This window comes from Vombatus ursinus, unplaced genomic scaffold (genome assembly GCF_900497805.2).
Source record: "Vombatus ursinus unplaced genomic scaffold, bare-nosed wombat genome assembly UNPS02014909.1, whole genome shotgun sequence".
NCBI lineage: Eukaryota > Metazoa > Chordata > Mammalia > Diprotodontia > Vombatidae > Vombatus > Vombatus ursinus.
Window position 1 is genome coordinate 13,253,856 of NW_020954687.1, and position 18,995 is coordinate 13,272,850.

The following is an 18,995-nucleotide window of genomic DNA, read 5'->3' on the forward strand; positions in this document are numbered from 1 at the left end:
TGAACATAGTTTCAGTCTTAATAGATTTTCTTTTTTTTTGTTAATCTCTTCGGGGTTTCAACAAGCCATCTTTCCCCTTTTGATTGGTTACAGAGATTACTTTTTATGCTAGTAATGTCACTATAGTGTATAATAAGAATATTAAAAAAGCACTTTTATTACACAAATCTTTTTTTGATTCTTTTTTGACATCAGCAAATGAGATGCTTAATAAAGAGAATGAGGAAGAGGCAAAGATGGCTCAAGAAAGATAAACATGTATTCATGAAATGTGAAGCCAGCAAACAAAATTATTCTGGATATAATTTGGGAAAGTAGTGTATTTTTTCCAGACTTAAATATAATGTAGCATCCAAATAAAACTTAGGCTTTTTAGTTAATACTGTTGCAAATAGCATGTTTTCTTTCTAATGTGGTTAAACTGGGTGGAGGAGAATAACCAGACACTGCAGTTAGGGGCTAACAACAGAGGCACTATTTCTGTCTTCTTTTACTTCCTGTGGCACCAAAAAGCTATAGCAGTGGGGGGAGAAGTTTAAGGAGCAAGTGACCTTGTCTATCCTGGAAATTTCAAGGTACATATTTAGATATCTAAGATCACATATTCAGGGGTGATTGATTATAAGATACTGGTTAAAAAGTCATTTGAGTTTCTTTGGGCCTTTTCCCTATACTGATGTTACTGAATACATCCTGCTAATATTAGTTGACTCATAATCCTAAGAACATTTACTTCTTCATGAACTTCCCATTGTCTCTTTCAATACAACCAGAAGGGTTTTCAAATGATCTTAGCGTAAATACACACATATACATACATTCATATTTATCTATCTATCTATATATAGATATGTATATGTGTATATATATGTAGTTTTTAATGGAATTCCTTCTGATAAAGACTGACTTGCTTTTTTTTCTGAATTTAATTGGGTCAATAGGGCCAGACTACTAAAATGTGGAAAGAATGCAGAGTAAAAAGATATTTCAGGATATGTGTAAGAGGTATTATAAGGAATAGTATTTTCTTATCCCACAAAGGAACATAAAGCAACCTACAATCTTTATGACCTGGCCTTCTTTAATATGAAGTTTATTTTGGGAAAAAAATTCCAAAATACAAATATTTTCTACTCATGTTCCTTTAAAATGCATGAGCTAACCAATAAAATAGATGAGCCTTTGGTTAATTTAATTTAAAAAAAGAAAGAAGAAAACCAAATTACCAGTATGAAAAATGAAAAGGGTGAATTTACCACCAATGAAGAGGAAATTAAAACAATAATTAGAAACTATTTTGCCCAATTGTATACCAATAAATTTGACAATCTTAGTGAAATGGATGAAAATTTCAAAAATATAAATTGTCCAGATAAACAGAAGAGAAAGTAAAATACTTAAATAACCCCATTGCACAAAAAGAAATTGAATAAGCCACCAATGAACTACTTAGGAAAAAAATCTCCAGGGCCAGATGGATTTATAAGCGAATTCTATCAAACATTTCAAGAACAATTAATTTCAATACTATTGAAACTATTTGGGAAAATAGGTGAAGAAGGAGTCCTACTAAACTCTTTTTATGATGCAAATGTAGTGCTGATACCTAAACTGGGAAGAATCAAAAACAGAGAAAGAAAATTATAGATCAATTTCCCTAATGCATATAGATGCAAAAATTTTAAATAAAATATTAGCAAATAAGTTACAGCAATGTATCATGAGAACAATACACTATGACCAGGTAGTATTTATACCAGGAGTGCAGGGCTGGTTCAATATTAGGAAAACTATCAGCATAATTGATCATATCAACACCAAAACTAACAGAAACCACATGATCATCTCAACAGATGCAGAAAAAGCTTTTGACAAAATACAAAACCCATTCCTATTAAAAACACTAGAGAGCATAGGAAAAAATGGAGTCTTCCTTAAAATGACAAGTAGCACCAACCGAAAACCTTCAGCACGCATTATATGTAATGGGGATAAGCTAGAAGCATTTCCAATAAGATCGGGGTGAAACAAGGATGTCCATTATCACCACTGTTCAATATCATGCTGGAAATATTAGCTTTAGCAATAAAAGAAGAAAAAGAAATTGAAGGTATTAGAATAGGCAAAGAAGAAAGAAAGCTATCACCCTTTGCAGATGATATGATGATATACTTAGAGAATCAAGTAAACAAAAACTACTTGAAATAAATAACTTTAGCAAAGTTGCAGGATACAAAATAAACCTACGTAAATCATAAGCATTTCTATATATTGCCAAAAAAACCCAATAGCAAGAGACAGAAAGAGAAATTCCTATTGTATATTTAGAAGTCTACCTGCCGAAACAAAGCCAAGAACTATATGAACACAATTACGAAACACTTTTGACGCAAAGTCAGATTTAAATAATTGGAAAAGCATCAGTTGCTCATTGGTAGGCCAAGCTAATATAATAAAAATGACAATTCTACCTTAGTTAGTTTACTTATTTTGTGCCATACTAATCAAACTTGCAAAAATATTTTTAATAGAGCTAGAAAAAATAAGATTCATTTGAAAGAATTAAAGGTTCAGAATGTTAAGGGCAGTAATGAAAAGAAATGCTAGGGAAGGTGGTCTAGCCATTCCAGATCTTAAATTGTATTTTAAAACAGCAATGATCAAAGCTACTTGGTACTGGCTAAGAAGTGAAATAGGTTAGGTACCCAAGACATAGTAGTCAATGACTATAGTAATCTGTTGTTTGATAAACCAAAAGGCCCCAGCTTCTGGGATAAGAACTCACTATTTGACAAAAACTGCTGGAAAAACTGGAAAAAAGTATGGCAGAAACTAGGCATAAACCAAAATCTTACAGCATATACCAAAATAAAGTCAAAATGGGTTCATGATTTAGATATAAAAGCTGACACTATACGCAAACTGGGAGAGCAAGGAATAATTTACCTGTCAGATTTATAGAGTACACATGAATTTATGAGCAAAGAAGGAGAGAGAACATTATGAAATGCAAGATAGATAATTTAGATTACCTTAAATTGAAAATTTTTGCACAAACAAAGCCAATGCAAGCAAGATTAGGAGGGAAGCAGAAAACTGGGAAATAATTTTTTACAATCAGTGTCTCTGATAAGGGCCTCATTTCTAAAATATATAGAGAAATAAGTCAAATTTATAAGAATTAAGTCATTCCCCAATTGAGAAATGGTCAAAGGATATGAATAAGCAGTTTTCAAATGAAGAAATTAAAACTATCTACAGTCATATGAAAAAATGCTCTAAATCACTATTGATTACAGAAATGCAGATCAAAACAACTCTGATGTACCACATCACATCTATCAGGTTGGCTAACATGAAAAAAAAAACAGGAAAATGATAAATGTTGGAGAAGATATGGGAAAATTGGAACACTAATGCATTGTTGGTGGAGTTGTGAAGTGATCCTATAATTTTGGAGAGCATTTTGGAATTATGCACAAAGGGCTATAAAAATGCACATACCCTTTCATCCAGCAATAGCACTTCTAGGGCTATTGACCTATTAACCCAAAGAGATCATAAAAAAGGAAAAAGAACCCACATGTATAAAAATATTTATAGCAGCTCTTTCTGTGGTAGCAAAGAATTGGAAATTGAGAGGGTGCCCATCAATTGAGAAATGGCTGAACAAGTTGTGGAATATGAATGTAATGGAAAACTATTGTTCTATAAAAAATGATGAGCAGGCAGACTTCAGAAAAACCTGGAAAGACTTGTATGGACTGATGTTGAATGAAGTGAGCAAAACCAGGAGAACGTTATACACAGCAATAGCCACGTTGTGGGATCACTAACTATAATAGACTTAGGTCTTCTCAACAATGCAAAGATCTAAGATATCTCCAAAAGTCTCATGATGGAAAATGCTATCCACATCCAAAGAAAGAACTAGGGGGTTTGAATGCAGATCGAAGCATATTATTTGCTATTTTTTCTTCTGTTTTGTTTTGTTTCTTCTTTCTTGTGGTTCCTCCTATTGGTTCTAATTCTTCCTTACAACATGACTAATATGAAAATATGTTTAATAGGAATGTATATGTAGAGTCTCTTTCTCTCTCTCTCTATATATATATACATATATATGTGTGTACATATATATAGTTTGACCTTGGGCAATTCACTTAAAGGGCACCTAGGTGGTGCAGTAGATAAAGTTTTGGACCAAAAGTCAGGAAGACTCATCTTTCTTAGTTCAAATCTGGCCTCAGATTCATTAGCTATGTGATACTAGATAAGTCACCAACCCTGTTTGCCTCAGTTTCCTCTTCTATAAAATGAACTAGAGAAGGAAATGGTCAACCATTCCAGTATCTCTGCCAATAAAACCCCAAATGGGGTCATGAAGAGTTGGACATGACTGAAATGATTGAACATTCAATTCACTTATTTCTCAGGATCCTGCACAACACTTTAAGACTGTGAAGATGCAGATTTACTATTCTGTATGGGTAGAGGGACTTTCCCCTATAGAAACTGGCTTCACAAATAAAATGAAGAAGTTGGGCAAAATAACAACAATAGAAGCAGCAGTAAAATGAATGAAAAAAATGAAGAATTCAGAGACTCATAGAAAAACTTACATAAAGCAATGCAGAAAAGAAAGTAGTCTCAAGAGAAAGATAAACATAATAAGTACCAAAAATGTAAATACAGACAACATATGCAACATATTTCAAATGAAAATAAAACAAGCAACGTTGGTTCTAGTTTATTAATAACCAATAAAATAAGTAGCATTTATACAATGCTTTAAAGTTTACAAAGCACTTTATAAATATCATCTCATTTTATCCTCTCAACAACCCTAGCAACTGGGTACTATCATTACCCTTATATTACAGATGGGAAAACTGAGGCAGGCAGAGATGAAATTATTTCATACAGCTACTAAATATGTAATTCCATATTTGAACTCAGATGTTCCTTCTCCAGATCCATCTCTGTAGCCACTAGGCCACTTGTATTACTGAGGTTAAAACAGGTTCTTTATTTTTCTTAAGAGGTAAAGTAGAAAATTATAAGAGTGGAAATTTGTAGATAGTCTAAGTTACAGTCATTATATTAGATGATTTTGCATTTTTTTCCGAGGAAGGGCCTAGAAAGGGTTGTTAATTGGGAAGTGACTAATGTGTCAAAAATATATCAATAAAAATATGCATTATAGATGAAAATGAATGTAAGATGAAAAATTAGTGACCTTGAAGAACCCTGATGTTAGTTTTGAAAAGCTGTGACAAACTTTATGACAAGTATAATTATACCACTCAATTTTCGATGAAAATTATATTAACTGTTTGAATCCTTTATGATGATTGAAAGAATTGAAAAGTACCCATTATTGTAAATGAAATACTTCTAAAGTTATTGTAAGAACTCACTTGTTTTAGGTATTTTAATATGAAAGGATAAAACTGGATAGAATCTTTTAATATATTCTTATACTGGATAGTAACTTATCACCTCTTCAGTGTTGTTAATTTGCTTGACCTTTTTAAGACACTTAAAAGTATTAAAGTATCAATGTAATAAAATGTTGACATTGAGTTAAGTTGTAGGTGTTGTTCAATCACGTTTCTGTCATGTCTATCCCCATTTGAGGTTTCCCTGGCAAAGATGCTAGAGTGGTTTGCCATTTCCTTCTCTACCTCACTTTGCAGATGAGGAAACTGAGGCAAACAGGGTTAAGTAAAACTACTAAGTATCTGAGGCCTGATTTGAACTCAGGAAGAGGAATCTTCCTGATTCAGGCCCAGCACTCTATCCACTGTGCTGCCTAGATGCCCTTAAGTTGTGGGTACAATTAGCATATAATTTCAACATTTTGTCAAAAGTCAGATCATCTCTGATGTAGCAATGTTTAAAAAAAATCTTGTCAATGTCTCAGCAAGAGCAAGAGGTCTTCTGGCCATTGTAATCCTATATAAATGTTCAACAGAAGCATTAGATATGCTGAGAAGGGATCAGGATCTTAGTATCCATAGTACATGAAGGAATTCAGCTTCTTTCTGTTCTTTGTGACACATCTCTCTAGCATGGCCTGCTGCGCAACAAGAGCCAAAGGAACTATTCCTAACCTGGAGCCACTCAGCACTGTGATGATATTCAGTATAAGGTGAAAGGTTGCACATAGCTCAGCAAAATGAACTCATGCCCAAAAGCTAAAAACTCCTCCATGGATTTTCTGATCTGATTCTGATCTGACTTTAGATCAACCATTTGATCTTCCTTTATCTTGGCTTCTTTACTGGTTAAAATAATGAGAACATTGACCTTATTTCATATGGCAGTTATGAGGAATAACTAATAAATTCCCAGTAAAGCATCTGGAAAAGATCAAGAGCTTAAGTATTAACTCATGTACAGAGATGATTTTTTTCAGTATGAAAGATGGCTTTTTTACTAATAACACAACACTTGAGAGAGAGGTAGCAATAGCTATAAATATAGAGATGTATCATACCTGTTTGTCTTTTAGAGAGCTTACTTCAGATTGAGGAAGACCTAAGTTCAAATCTCTGACAAACAAAAACTGTGTGATCCTGACCTAGTCATTTAATCTCTGAGTGTCCCAGGATACCTCTAAGATTATTTAAGCCTTTATTGATATTGATTGAGGAATATTTTATATTTATTTCTGTATGTACATATTGATTTCCCCCTAGTAGAATATAAGCTTCTGTAGGGTTTTCTATCTACAATATCTAAAACAGCTCCTGGCACATAGCAAGTTTTTTTTTTTAATGTGAAATGGAATTTAATTAACCTCTAATCATACTGGAGATTGAATTGGGATTGCAGTTCAATTTTGTTTTCTTTTTCAGATGAACTGCTATCTGTCTCCACCATCTTGTACTTGTGAAGGTAATTTTTGAACTTGATTTATCTTAAATATCTATTAAATTTTATTTTACAAGATTCACCTCAATACACAAGTCTGTTATTTTTTTTAATCCTGATTCAAATAGTTAATTAATGTAATTTGTGAGTACTTTGAAGCTTTATTTATTTATTTATTTTTGCTACCAGTTTGTGATATAATATGAAGCCTGACTCACCATCTCAGTTGATTTGAGATAAATGAGAAACCATTCTCAGCTAGAATTCCCTCAACGTGAAGAGAGAATTCTGGGAAGATGGCGGAATAGGTCAGAAAATTCCGAGCTCTCAAGATTTTCCCCCACAAAAAAGGTAAAATAGTGCCTCAGGGTGAACACAGAGTGGTGAAAATAAATGAGAGTAGGGGCAGAACAGGGGTCCTCCAGGCACAATCAGATACTATCTGAAGAAAAATCCCAGGCTAGGTCGGGTCCTTGTAAAAAGTAAACACCTCTAGGCTAGTTCTGACTAGTTCCTCTTAAACAAAAGGCAAGCCCTGGGGTTAGCTGGGTTGGGAGGCTGCCTCAACCCCAGCCACAGGAACCTTTATTCCCAGTTGAGTGAAGTGAGTCTCAGCTGGGGAAGACTGAGGGAACCTCTGCTGACAAGGAAGGCCAGACCCAGCTGTGCTGTGGAGATGCACATGCCCAGGGTGAGGAGGAACCAGCACATGCCCCTTGTTTGCAGAAGCAGTAGCAAGGGGAGCCATTGGCTGTAGGCACTTACAGGAGGTTTGAGGTTTTGGTTTCAATTCCAGACCAGAGGAGAGAACTGAAGGAGGATGTGAAGTCAGAGGTACAATCCCCCACACCCCAGGACTAGAGGTCATTACAAAAACTAAGCTACTCCAAATAAAAAAAAAATACATAGGCAAAAGAGAAAGAATCCAACCATAAAGAGTTACCATGGGAATGGAGAAGACTGGGATTTGTCCTCAGAGGAGGATACTGAAGCAAGGAAGCCCTCTTCTACCCCAAAGAGTAACATCAAATGGTTACATGGCCAAAAAGAATTCATTAAAGAACTATAAAAAGACTTTAAAAATCAAATGGGACAGATTGAGGAAAAACTAAAAAAAAAAAAAAAAAAAAGAACAAAACTTTTAAAAGAAAGTCAACCAATTAGAAAAGGAGATCTGGAATCTTAAGGAAGAAAATGACTCCTTGAAAGTCAGAATTGGGTAAGGGGAAGCCAGTGAAGTTGAAAGAGATTTGAAAATAATAAAACAAAATTTAGAGAATTAAAAAATAGAAAAGAATGTGAAACACCTCATAAGAAGAACAATTGATCTGAAAAACAGATGAAGAAGAGAAAAGGTAAGAATAATCATATTGCCTGAAACTATGATAAAAAAATTGACACAATAATATAAGAAATAATTAAAGAAAATTGTCCTGAAGCATTAGAACAAGGGAAAATAGAAATAGAAATCCACCAATCACCACCTGAAAAAGAGCCTGTGAAAACCCACAGGAATATTATAGTCAAATTCCAAAACCCCCAGCTCAAGAATAAAATATCAAGAGCAACAAGAAAAAAGAAAACAATTTTAATAAGTCAGTGCCACAATTAGAATCACACAAGATCTGGCAGTGGTAATACTAAAAGACCACAGGTCTTGGAACACCATATATTGAAGAGCAAGAGAACTGGGGTTCTAGCCAAAAATATCATACGCAGCAAAGTTAAGTAATCCTGAATGAAAAGAAATGGACATTTAATTAATTGTTAGACTTTCAGGACTTTGTTAAAAAATTTTGAACTTAATAGAAATTTTGACATATAGGAGCCAAGAAAAATATAAGGTGCATGCCAAAAACTAATACAAGGGGTTCAATAAGGACAGACTGTTTATCTTTTATGTATGCAAAATGTAAAACATATATCTAAGATTGGTATTAGTAATTGGGTAGTTCATAAGAAAGATTGAGGTAGATCTGAATATGATATGACTTTCAAAAGCAAAATCATTTAGAAACAGATGAAAAGAGTAATTTTCTTATACAAATGAGGTGCAAGAGGAAGAACCAACACAGAGGGATTGGATGGGAGATGAGGACCATTAGTTCTGGAAACCTACTTTCATCAGGAATGGGTTAAAGAGGGAACAATATATATATATATACACACATATATGTATATGTATATATATATATATACATATTTGTGTATGTATATGTATATGTATATATATCTAGAAGAGTATAAAAGTTCTCTAAATTCAGAAAGAAATAAAGTGCTAAGAGGATAGAGGGGGGGAGAGAATAGGACAGGGATGTCTAGAGAGGAGGGTGAGAGAATAGATTAAAGGGGAAGATATAGAAGGGTGTTTAGATTTATGGGGATGGGAGGATAAAGGAGGGTTCCTTGGAGGGAGTGTGTAGGTTAAGTAATAGGAGGGCAATGTAGTGTGTGGAAGTAAAGTAGAGGAGTCAAGAGGGAGAGGGAATAGGAATATAGGAAATAAGAGATGTGCACAAACATAAAAACAATATCAGCAGTAGAATTTTTTAATTAAAATATATGTCTATATGTGTGTATACACTTATACATGCATGTTTGTATGTATATGTATATGTGTATGTATTTATCTATATATAAATATATCCATGCTTAATTTTAGCCTTCTTGGGGGTGGGGAGGTCTGAAAACAAAGTTAAAAGTACATGCAGAGAATAAAAGAAAACTTATCAGGATGCAAAGAAAAGATGGACAGTTCTCAACACAATGCATGGTATTTATTATATAGGCTTTTTTTTAGGCAATTGGGGTTAAGTGACTTGCCCAGGGTCACACATCAAGAGAGAAAAAGAACCTATTTGTTAATAGTTATGTCCTTTTAATGCAATAATGTCTGGATAGAAGTTCCATTCATAAAATAAAATTTGAAATTTATATGGTCAATATAATAAAACTATATTGAGTGTTAGTATATTGATATATTAAAAGGAATATAATAGGTTTGTATCATAATGTAGAATAGAAACTTAAAATTCTGATATCTAGTATAAAAAAACTATTACATATGTCATTAAATTCTCACATAAAGAAATTTATTTTTACAGAATGATTTTGACCTCCAGTAATTCTATAAAAATAAAAATTTTAATGCTTTTTTTTCTTTTTTCCCATAAAGTCATACTTGTAAATTCAAGTGATATATCACATGGCTACAAGCATGAGGACATACACTGTTAGTATTGCCACTGGTAATTTCTCTTACATCCATCCCCTTTTCTCTACTCATAGTTAGTTTCTAGATTAGGTTTTAATTAATTAGGTCTTACCAAGGCTAGTGTTTTAGTCTCCTAACTTACCTCTTAGCATTTTAGCATCCTGTAAAAGTATGGTCCTAGAATATTTTAGTAGAAGGGAGATGGGGAGGATTGATATGTCTAGTGTGATGTATAGTATGTAGGCAGAAAACAAAGTATGTGTTTTATTTGTTAGTTTTAGTAATGTGACTTAATAGGCTCAGAAATAGTTTCTTCCAAGTATGAAAGATCCAAAATTGCCCAAGCTCCACTCCCATCCCTCCCCACAATATAAAGCATAACAATGGTTTTTAGTCTTGTCCTCTGAATTACATTTCATAAAATAATAATCATATCTACCATTCTTTTTTTTTGGGAGCCCAAAATGTGATAGCATACTCACAGGACTCATGGTCAAATCAACCCATACATGAGTTCTCCTTTCCACACTGAGATGATGCCTACTGAAAAGGAACAAATTGTTCCTAAACCAGAAGAGGAAGCTGCTCAAAAGAAAAAGATATCCCAGAAGAAACAAAAGCTTATGGCACAGGATTGCAAATAAAAGTCAAATGAAAACAAAAAAAAGATGACCCTGTGTCTAATGCCAGCTTAGCTTGAGCATACCTGCCAACTCCACCATTATATCACTGGAAGGGAACACATTGTTTCTTCAATGTGACATCTTTCAAATATTTGAAAGTTTTTTGGATATGCATGGCCTTGATAGCTTGAACTGTTTCATGGGTGTTCTTGAAGTGGACCCAGAGATTTGGTCCCCTTGAATTGAATGATTTTGGGTGAGGTCTCTGGGTCAAGAAAGTACCTCACCATTTTAAACGATTACCTAGGATGGGTCAAGGGAAGAGCATATAGCTAGCATTCTTAGAGCACTTTTTTTTTTTTAAATTTTTGGTCAGGCAATTGGCATTAAGTGACTTGCCCAGGGTCACACAGCTAGGAAGTGTTATGTGTCTGAGGTGGGATTTGAACTCAAGTCCTCCTGACTCCAAGGCCGGAGCTCGATCTACTGCACCACTTAGCTGCCCCATTACAGTACTCTTAGTTTTGCAAAATGTTTTACATGTTATCTCACTTAATCCTCATTGAAACATCATTTTGAATTCTAAGAAAGTTCACAATCCTAATAAGAGTGAATTGATTAATAGAAATGAAGTTTTAACAGCCAGACATGTGACTAACTTCTGTTATTTTACATACTCACCAATATAGTACATTATCTAAAATTTCAAGACTTTCTGCCAAGTTGGACCTTTGAATGAAAGGAAACTCACCTATCTTCTACATATTTACTCCAGCAAGACCCACAGTTCTCATCAGATCTAAACCAAAAGAGACAGAGAGAGAGAGAAAGAGAGAGAGAGAGAGAGAAATAAAGAGCATGACTGTGAAGAATCTTGGAAAGAAATAATGATACTTCCAGCTCTTCTTTATTAGATCATTAACAGCCTAATTCTCAGTATCTTCTGAAGATTGGAGTCAATATGATCGCTACATCCCAAGCTTTATGATAAATCTAAGGGCTAGAGGAGGACCCAGTTTCTTTTTAATGGAAAATTCATATAGAATCAAAGAGACCCAATATTATTCACAATAGAATTCAGTCAGAGGACTCAGAATAATCTTAGGTCTCTTTGATTTGTTTCCACCCACTTCCTTGATACCAGAATAGGGGAAAGGCAAGTTATTATGTCTTCTATTCCAAGTAAATAGATGTTAATGAAATGCCTTTTGCCAATTAAGATAGATCTAAGAATAGTTAAATAAGTAGATTTTTTTGGATATTTCAGGATCCATGTTGAAGCTTCTCTAACAACCTATCCTCATAATTACTTAGACTCCAGTTCTTCAACCCTTGTTACCACACCACTTCAAACATACAGCAGCTCACCATACTTTAGGCTTCATCATTTCTCAGAATTGTACCATTTCCAGAATCTGGAAATCTGGAACTTTGAAATTACCTCAGAAATTACAATCTCCTACTCTTCTATTTCTCCCACTCTTTCATTTATACTAAATTTCTTTTTCATGATATTATTGTCTCAAGTATTTTGACAATCCATTCTGTGAATCAGTGATTCTGACACAAAATTCTCTTATTTTTTTTTTTTACCAAAACTCTGGTTTCACTTACCAGCCTTGAACTTGTAGTTAGCCACTTTAATATTTCACTTGCTTCTGTCATAGAATCCCCTGCCTCTGATCTTCTATAATTCTCATTCTGTCCTTCCTTATCTCTTAGTAGCCACTACAATCAATTTTCTCTGCTGCAAATCTGGAGAAAAGAAATATAAGTGGTTTATTCATGACTAATTTATGTTACATAATCTCACCTAGGCTCTAGCTACTGCTCAAAAATATTTCTAATCTACCATTACTACCACATTTTCTCATTTTCTTGTAGGGTCACTTCCATCCTTTTTACTTTTTGCTACTCCAACAAGTCAATAAAATACAGGAACGGTTGTTTGGATTATATTAAAGACTCAGACTCAGATTGCTCCTAAGAGTGGACATAAACAACTCGACACTTGCTCTTTGAGACTGAAAACCACTAACAATGTTCTTTCCAAACACAAAAGCCAGAAACACTTTCTTCTACTCCCATTCTTCTCAAATATGTAGCTAACTCTAAAAATGAAGAACATTTCTAAAAGAAGGTTTGTTGCTATAAAAATGACTACAACTTGCAGCTTTTCCAAGAAGCAGAGTGTAAGTCTTGCTTAAGAGAAACTTCTCCATTTAATATGGTGCACCAGTTAAGCAATCTATCCTTTAGTGACATGGTCATTTGGGTTATGTGTTTGAGACTCAAAGTCATTGTATCTACATATTGCCTGCCTACACTTTGCCTCTGTAGGTGACACTATCATCCACTTAGGTACAATTTCATTTGCAGATATTAGTTGATTATAGCAAGCATATCAGACCTAACTGTTTTTTGGAAAAAAAATTATTGACATATTTTGATTTTTATATCACAACAATTTCTTCCAGTATTCCTTTTCTCCCCTTCCTAGAGAGCCATCTCATATTACAAATCATATCCATAAGAAAAAAAAGGAAAAAGAAAAAGAGGACAAAAATCAGCAAAAATGAATACTATATCAAAGAAGTCTGAAAATATATGCTAAGTACTATAGCCAATCTTAGAAAAGGGATAATTAGGGGAGATCTGAATGACTTCAGAAAACAAACACACAAACAAACAAAATAGTTTTCCTTGAAAGGTTTGGATATATTATAGAGTTTTATAACTAGACTATTAGTTCCTCAAAAGCAGGAAACATATCTTAAATTTTACTAATGTCCTTAATGGAGCCAATATACTATTGGGGATATCATTTGAATCAGAATTATAAAATCCTCAAGTTGAAAGGAAATTCAGAGACCATTAGTCCTTGAATAATTCAGATTCTCTAATAAAATCACAGATCTCTAAATTATTGAAAGTGAAGCTGGGAGGGAGAAGTAACATGTTGGCTGACAAAAGTCAATAGACAAAAAGAACCCAGGGGCCTGGAATGATGAGCCAACAGTACAAACATTTAATATGAAGGAAACTTAAAGTCTTATATTTGCCTCTTTAAAAATTCACTAGATTTCTATGTGCTCAGAAACTGTCCTTTAAGTCATATGCTTGAGTATCTTGTGAAGAATAAAAATTAATGATTGGCCTTCATAGGATGAACCCACTTTCTTCCCCTCTTTGAAATAAGATATTGGACCATTTTTAACCCTATGTCACCTCTCATTATCTAAACAATTCTTAAATTCTACCAAAAGCAAACAGAGGCTCAGAAATTAAGACTGCAATTTCCTTCTGTACCTTAGGATGAAGTTTTTATCTGCATCTAATAACTTGAACTCATGAGAATTAATGGATCTTTCATAATTAATTTATAGATATTATATTTGTATTTTTTCTTTGGATAACATAAGTAATATTCTATCTATAGTCAGCTATGTGTGTTAATTTACACAAATTAGTTGTTATCTAACTTTTCTGCAAACCAAGCCCTGAAATTGCAACTGCTTTCATTATTTAATCATGAAAATTTTGGTATTTTAAAACAACTGCAATATTAATAAGAAAATGCTTTCCTCAACAAAGAAAAAAATGGGATAAAAGAGAGTAAGTGTGCCATAGGAGGCATGATGTTATTTTTTGGCATTGATGTATATCATAGTTACATAATGGCCTTTTCCCCAAAAAAATTAGTAAATTATTATTTTAGTATGACTTCAATTTTTTAATCTTTTTTAAAAACATATTTATTTAAAGTTTTGAGTTTCAAATTCTATCCCTCCCTTCTCCCTACCTGAGGTGGTATGCAATCAGATATAGGTTACGATGTGCAATTAGGTAAAATCTTTCCATATTATTCATTTTGCAAAAGAAGCCTTGAGGAAAAGAAAAAAAAATAAGGAAAGACAGTGAAAAATAGCATGCTTCAATCTGTATTCAATAATATCAGTTCTTTCTCTAGAGGAGGATAATATGCTTCATTATTAGTCCTTTGTGATTGTCTTGGATCATTGTATTGCTGACAAAAGCTAAGTCATTCATAGTTCTTCATCAAACAATATTGCTATTACTTTGCACAATGTTCTGGTTCTGTTCACTTCACTATGCATCAGTTCACATAAGTCTTTCCAGGTCTTTCTGAAATCATCCTGCTTTTCATTTGTAATAGAACAATGATATTGCATTATAGTAATATATAACAGCTTGTTTAGTCATTCCTTTCCCCAATTGGTGAACATTCCTTTGATTTTCAATTCTTAGCCACCACAAAGAAAGAAAAGAAAAAAAAGAGCTGCTGTGAATATTTTGTACAAGTAGATCCTTCCATTTTTTTTTTTTTTGTGGGGGATATCTTTGGGACATAGACCTAGCAGTGGTATTGCTGGATCTGACTTCTTACCTAATTTTAGAATAGATTGCCTTATATTTTTCATTTCCAGAAACTATCCTAGTATAACCAGAGAATCAGCATAGTATACTAAATGGAGATTGCTTGACTTGGAATCAGGAAACTGACTCAAATCCCATCTCAAATATTTATTAGCTAAGAGATAACAGGCAATTTACTTAACCTCACTGATCCTCACTTCCTTCATGTCTAAGATGGGAATGATAATATCTGCACTATGTACTTTATAATTTTTTGTGAAAAAAACACAACTTCAAAGGCATAAAAATGAGAATTTTGACTATTCTCAGGACCTAGAGTATAGAATTGATTGGATGTTCAGTGAATTCTTAACCCCAAAAAAGAGGAAGGGTAGAAAAGAGATAATTTATTAGATCAGATTTCTTGTTAGCTTCCACTATCCCTAGGTTTCTACTACCTTGACTTCTTTTTCACTTCTGTACATGTATGTATGATTGACTCTGTATTAAGGGGCATGGGTGTGTGTGTGTGTGTGTGTGTGTGTGTGTGTGTGTATGAGACACACAAGAGAGAGAGATGGAGAGGGAGGGAGGGAGGAGACAGAGACAGAGAGAGTCAGAGACAGAGAGAGATGTCTTAGTGTATACAGACTGCTTGCATACTATCTCATACCCAGTCTTCATTCTTGGCTTCCAGATTCATATTTGGGTGAGAGAGAGGGGCAACTTGGCATAGTAAATAGAAACTTAGACCTAGAGTCACAAAACTCCAGCTCAAATGCTTGTTCAGGTAATTAATATTGTGTGTGATTTTAGGCAAATATACTAAAAAGTAGAAAAGGAGCACGAGTGCCTTTCAAAACCCTAGAAGAGTATATGAGATGTGCTGGCTGAGGGAAGTTTACACCAGCCAGATAACAGGTCAAGGAAGAGCTGGATTAATATTAATTTGGCCATCAGTGGGAAATAGAACAGGGCAATCAGAAAATTCCCACAGCTTCCTGAAGAAACCCTTTTTTGTGGCAATAGGATCCAAGTATGAAAAACTAAAACTTTTAAATTATGGGGGCCTTAGAAGGTAAAGGAGGTGTAGCCATCTAGCATTCTTGGGTAATTCCAGTTCAGCAGCCCAAGAGTTGGAAGGACCTTCCAAGACAGAAAGGAAATAGAACCAAGCAGAAAAGACAAACTGAAAATGTTAAGAGTGACCAAAAAAAATCCATGATGATTGTTGCCAGGAATACAAGAAAGTAGTAATGGAGAAGTGGAATGATGTGGAAGAAAGCCAGAGAGAAGGATTATTCTTGATTGCCAGTCACTCAATAAACATTTATTATGTCCCTACTATATGCCAGAAAGGGACAGCTAGGTCACACGATGGATAGAGTGCTGGACCTCAAGTCAGGAAGACTCATCTTCCTGAATTCAAATCTGACCTCAGACACTTACTAGCATAAGTCACTTAACCCTGTTTGCCTCAATTCCTCATCTATAAAATGAGCTGGAGAAGAAAATGGCAAACCATTTCAGTATCTTTGCCAAGAAAACTCCAAATGGGGTCACAGAGAGTCAGATATGACTGAAACAACTGAACAACAACATATGCCTAAAATGTGTTAAGTGTTTGTGAAAAAAGAAAGGCAAAAACAGTCTCTTCTCTCAAGGAACGCATGATCTAATGGGTTAGATCACATGTTAAAAAAAACTATGTAAAACAAGGTATATACAGCATGAGTAAGAACTATACAAGAGACAGGAGGCATTAGAATTAAGGGGAACCATAAAAGCCTTTCTGTAGAAAGTGGCATATTGGCCGGGACTTCAAGGAAAACAGAAAAACCACGAGATAGAGATGAGGAGGGAGAACATTTTAAACAAAGAGATAGGCAATAAAAATGCCCAGAGTCTGAAATGGAGTGCTTTGTTTGAGAAGTAGCAAGAACATCAGTGCCATTAGGATATGTAAAAAATAATTAGGTTTAAGGAGACAAGAAAACATGTGTGTGGGGAGGGAGAATAAGTTATAAATGGCTTTGGATGCCAAAAGATTTTAGATTTTGTCCTGGAGGACAAATAGGGAGCCACTGAAGTTTATTGAGTAGAAAAGATGATCTGAGCCTTAAGAAGATCCTTTTGACAACTGATTAGAAGGTGGCCTGGAGCAGAGAAAGACTTGTGGCAGCAAGAACTACTAGTAGGCTGTTAGTCCAAAGAGGTGGTGAGGACCTTTACCATGATGGTTATAGTGTTAGAGGAGAGAAATACATGCCAGAGAAGTTACAAAGGAAAAACTACAGATCTCAAAAACAGATTTGATATTGATGTGAGAGGAGGTAGGGAGTCAGGAACGACACCTATAATGTCAGCTTGGGTGCCTGGGAAGATATTGGTGCAGTCTATACCAGTGGCCAAATTAAAAAGAGGGGACGGTTTGAGAGGAAAGATGATGTTTAGTTGTTTTTTTTTTTTAATGTTTAGTTTTTGATATGACAGTTCCTTCCTTCCTTCCTTCCTTCCTTCCTTCCTTCCTTCCTTTCTTTCTTTCTTTCTTTCTTTCTTTCTTTCTTTCTTTCTTTCTTTTTTCTTTCTCTCTTCCTTCCTTCCTTCCTTCCTTCCTTCCTTCCTTCCTTCCTTCCTTCCTTCCTTCCTTCCTTCCTTCCTTCCTTCCTTTCTTTCTTCTTTCTTTCTTGACAAGAGCACATCCATGTCCATACTATCAGTCATGAGAACTGTACAGATCTCTAGGGGTGGGGAGATGGTTGACTAGACTCATGTGGAGTTCAAATACGAGTCCTTTCTATAGTTTTACTGTGTGAATAAAACTATTCAATGTTTCACATTGTCAAGAAACTAATAGTTGTTTAGGACATACTTGATTAATTGACTGATTTTAAACCTTATGAGACTAAATACTTGTAAGGGGAGCTTATGGATACTTGGAGAGTGACGGGAAAGAATTTCTCAGATTTCACCTGAGTAAGGGCAAATAAATCAGTGAAGATAGTCCAATTTAATTATGTAAAAATTTTATGAAGCTAATATATGCAACATGCTCTTTTAGAAACTGAACAAAACAACAAAGAATGAAACATCTGCAGATTATCACAGTATCTCAGAAATAGAAGAGAACTCAGATGCCATCTAGTCCAGTCAGTACCTGACTAAGCATTCCTTTTACAGCATACATAACAAGGAATCATTCAGTCACTTATTTAGAGGAAGTCATGTCTTGAAGTAGTTCATTGAAGTTTTGGTTGGATCTAATTGTTAGGGAACATTTCATCACACCAATGCTAAATAAATTTTCCAGGATCAAGCAGAACAAGTTTAAGATCAAAAGTGTAGAACGGGAAGTGAATTTAGCATTCATTCATAGGTTCTGAAAGTGGGCAATAATACCCCCTGGGGGTGCTGGAATGATCCAGGGGGGTGGTAGTAGCTTCAGGTGCAATTGGGGACATTGAATAAAAATGAGGGAGTGGTGGAAGTATAAGGAAAGAAAAGAAGATAAATTTTTGAAAAAAACATTTATACACATTTCATCTGTAGTATAAGAGAATTAAAGTTGTAATGATTAAATCATTTTCCAAATAAACACACAAAATGCAAATTATAACCAATCAGTGGTCAAGTCTGCCAACAGGTCTTAACAAGCAAGTGTTGGCAGGTGAGCATGCTGTGCATTGTTGGAAAGTCCAGCATGCATTGGCAGGAATATGTGCATGTGATGACTTTTTTACATATGATACCATACAGTTACATGATGCAATACTGTGTCATCAAAATTTCAATTCAGGAAAAAAAAAACACAAATTTATAATAAATCATTAAATTTTAGATGTGTCATTTAAAAAACATTTTATATAGCTTTTGAAATGATGTAATTAAAAAAAAAACTTTAA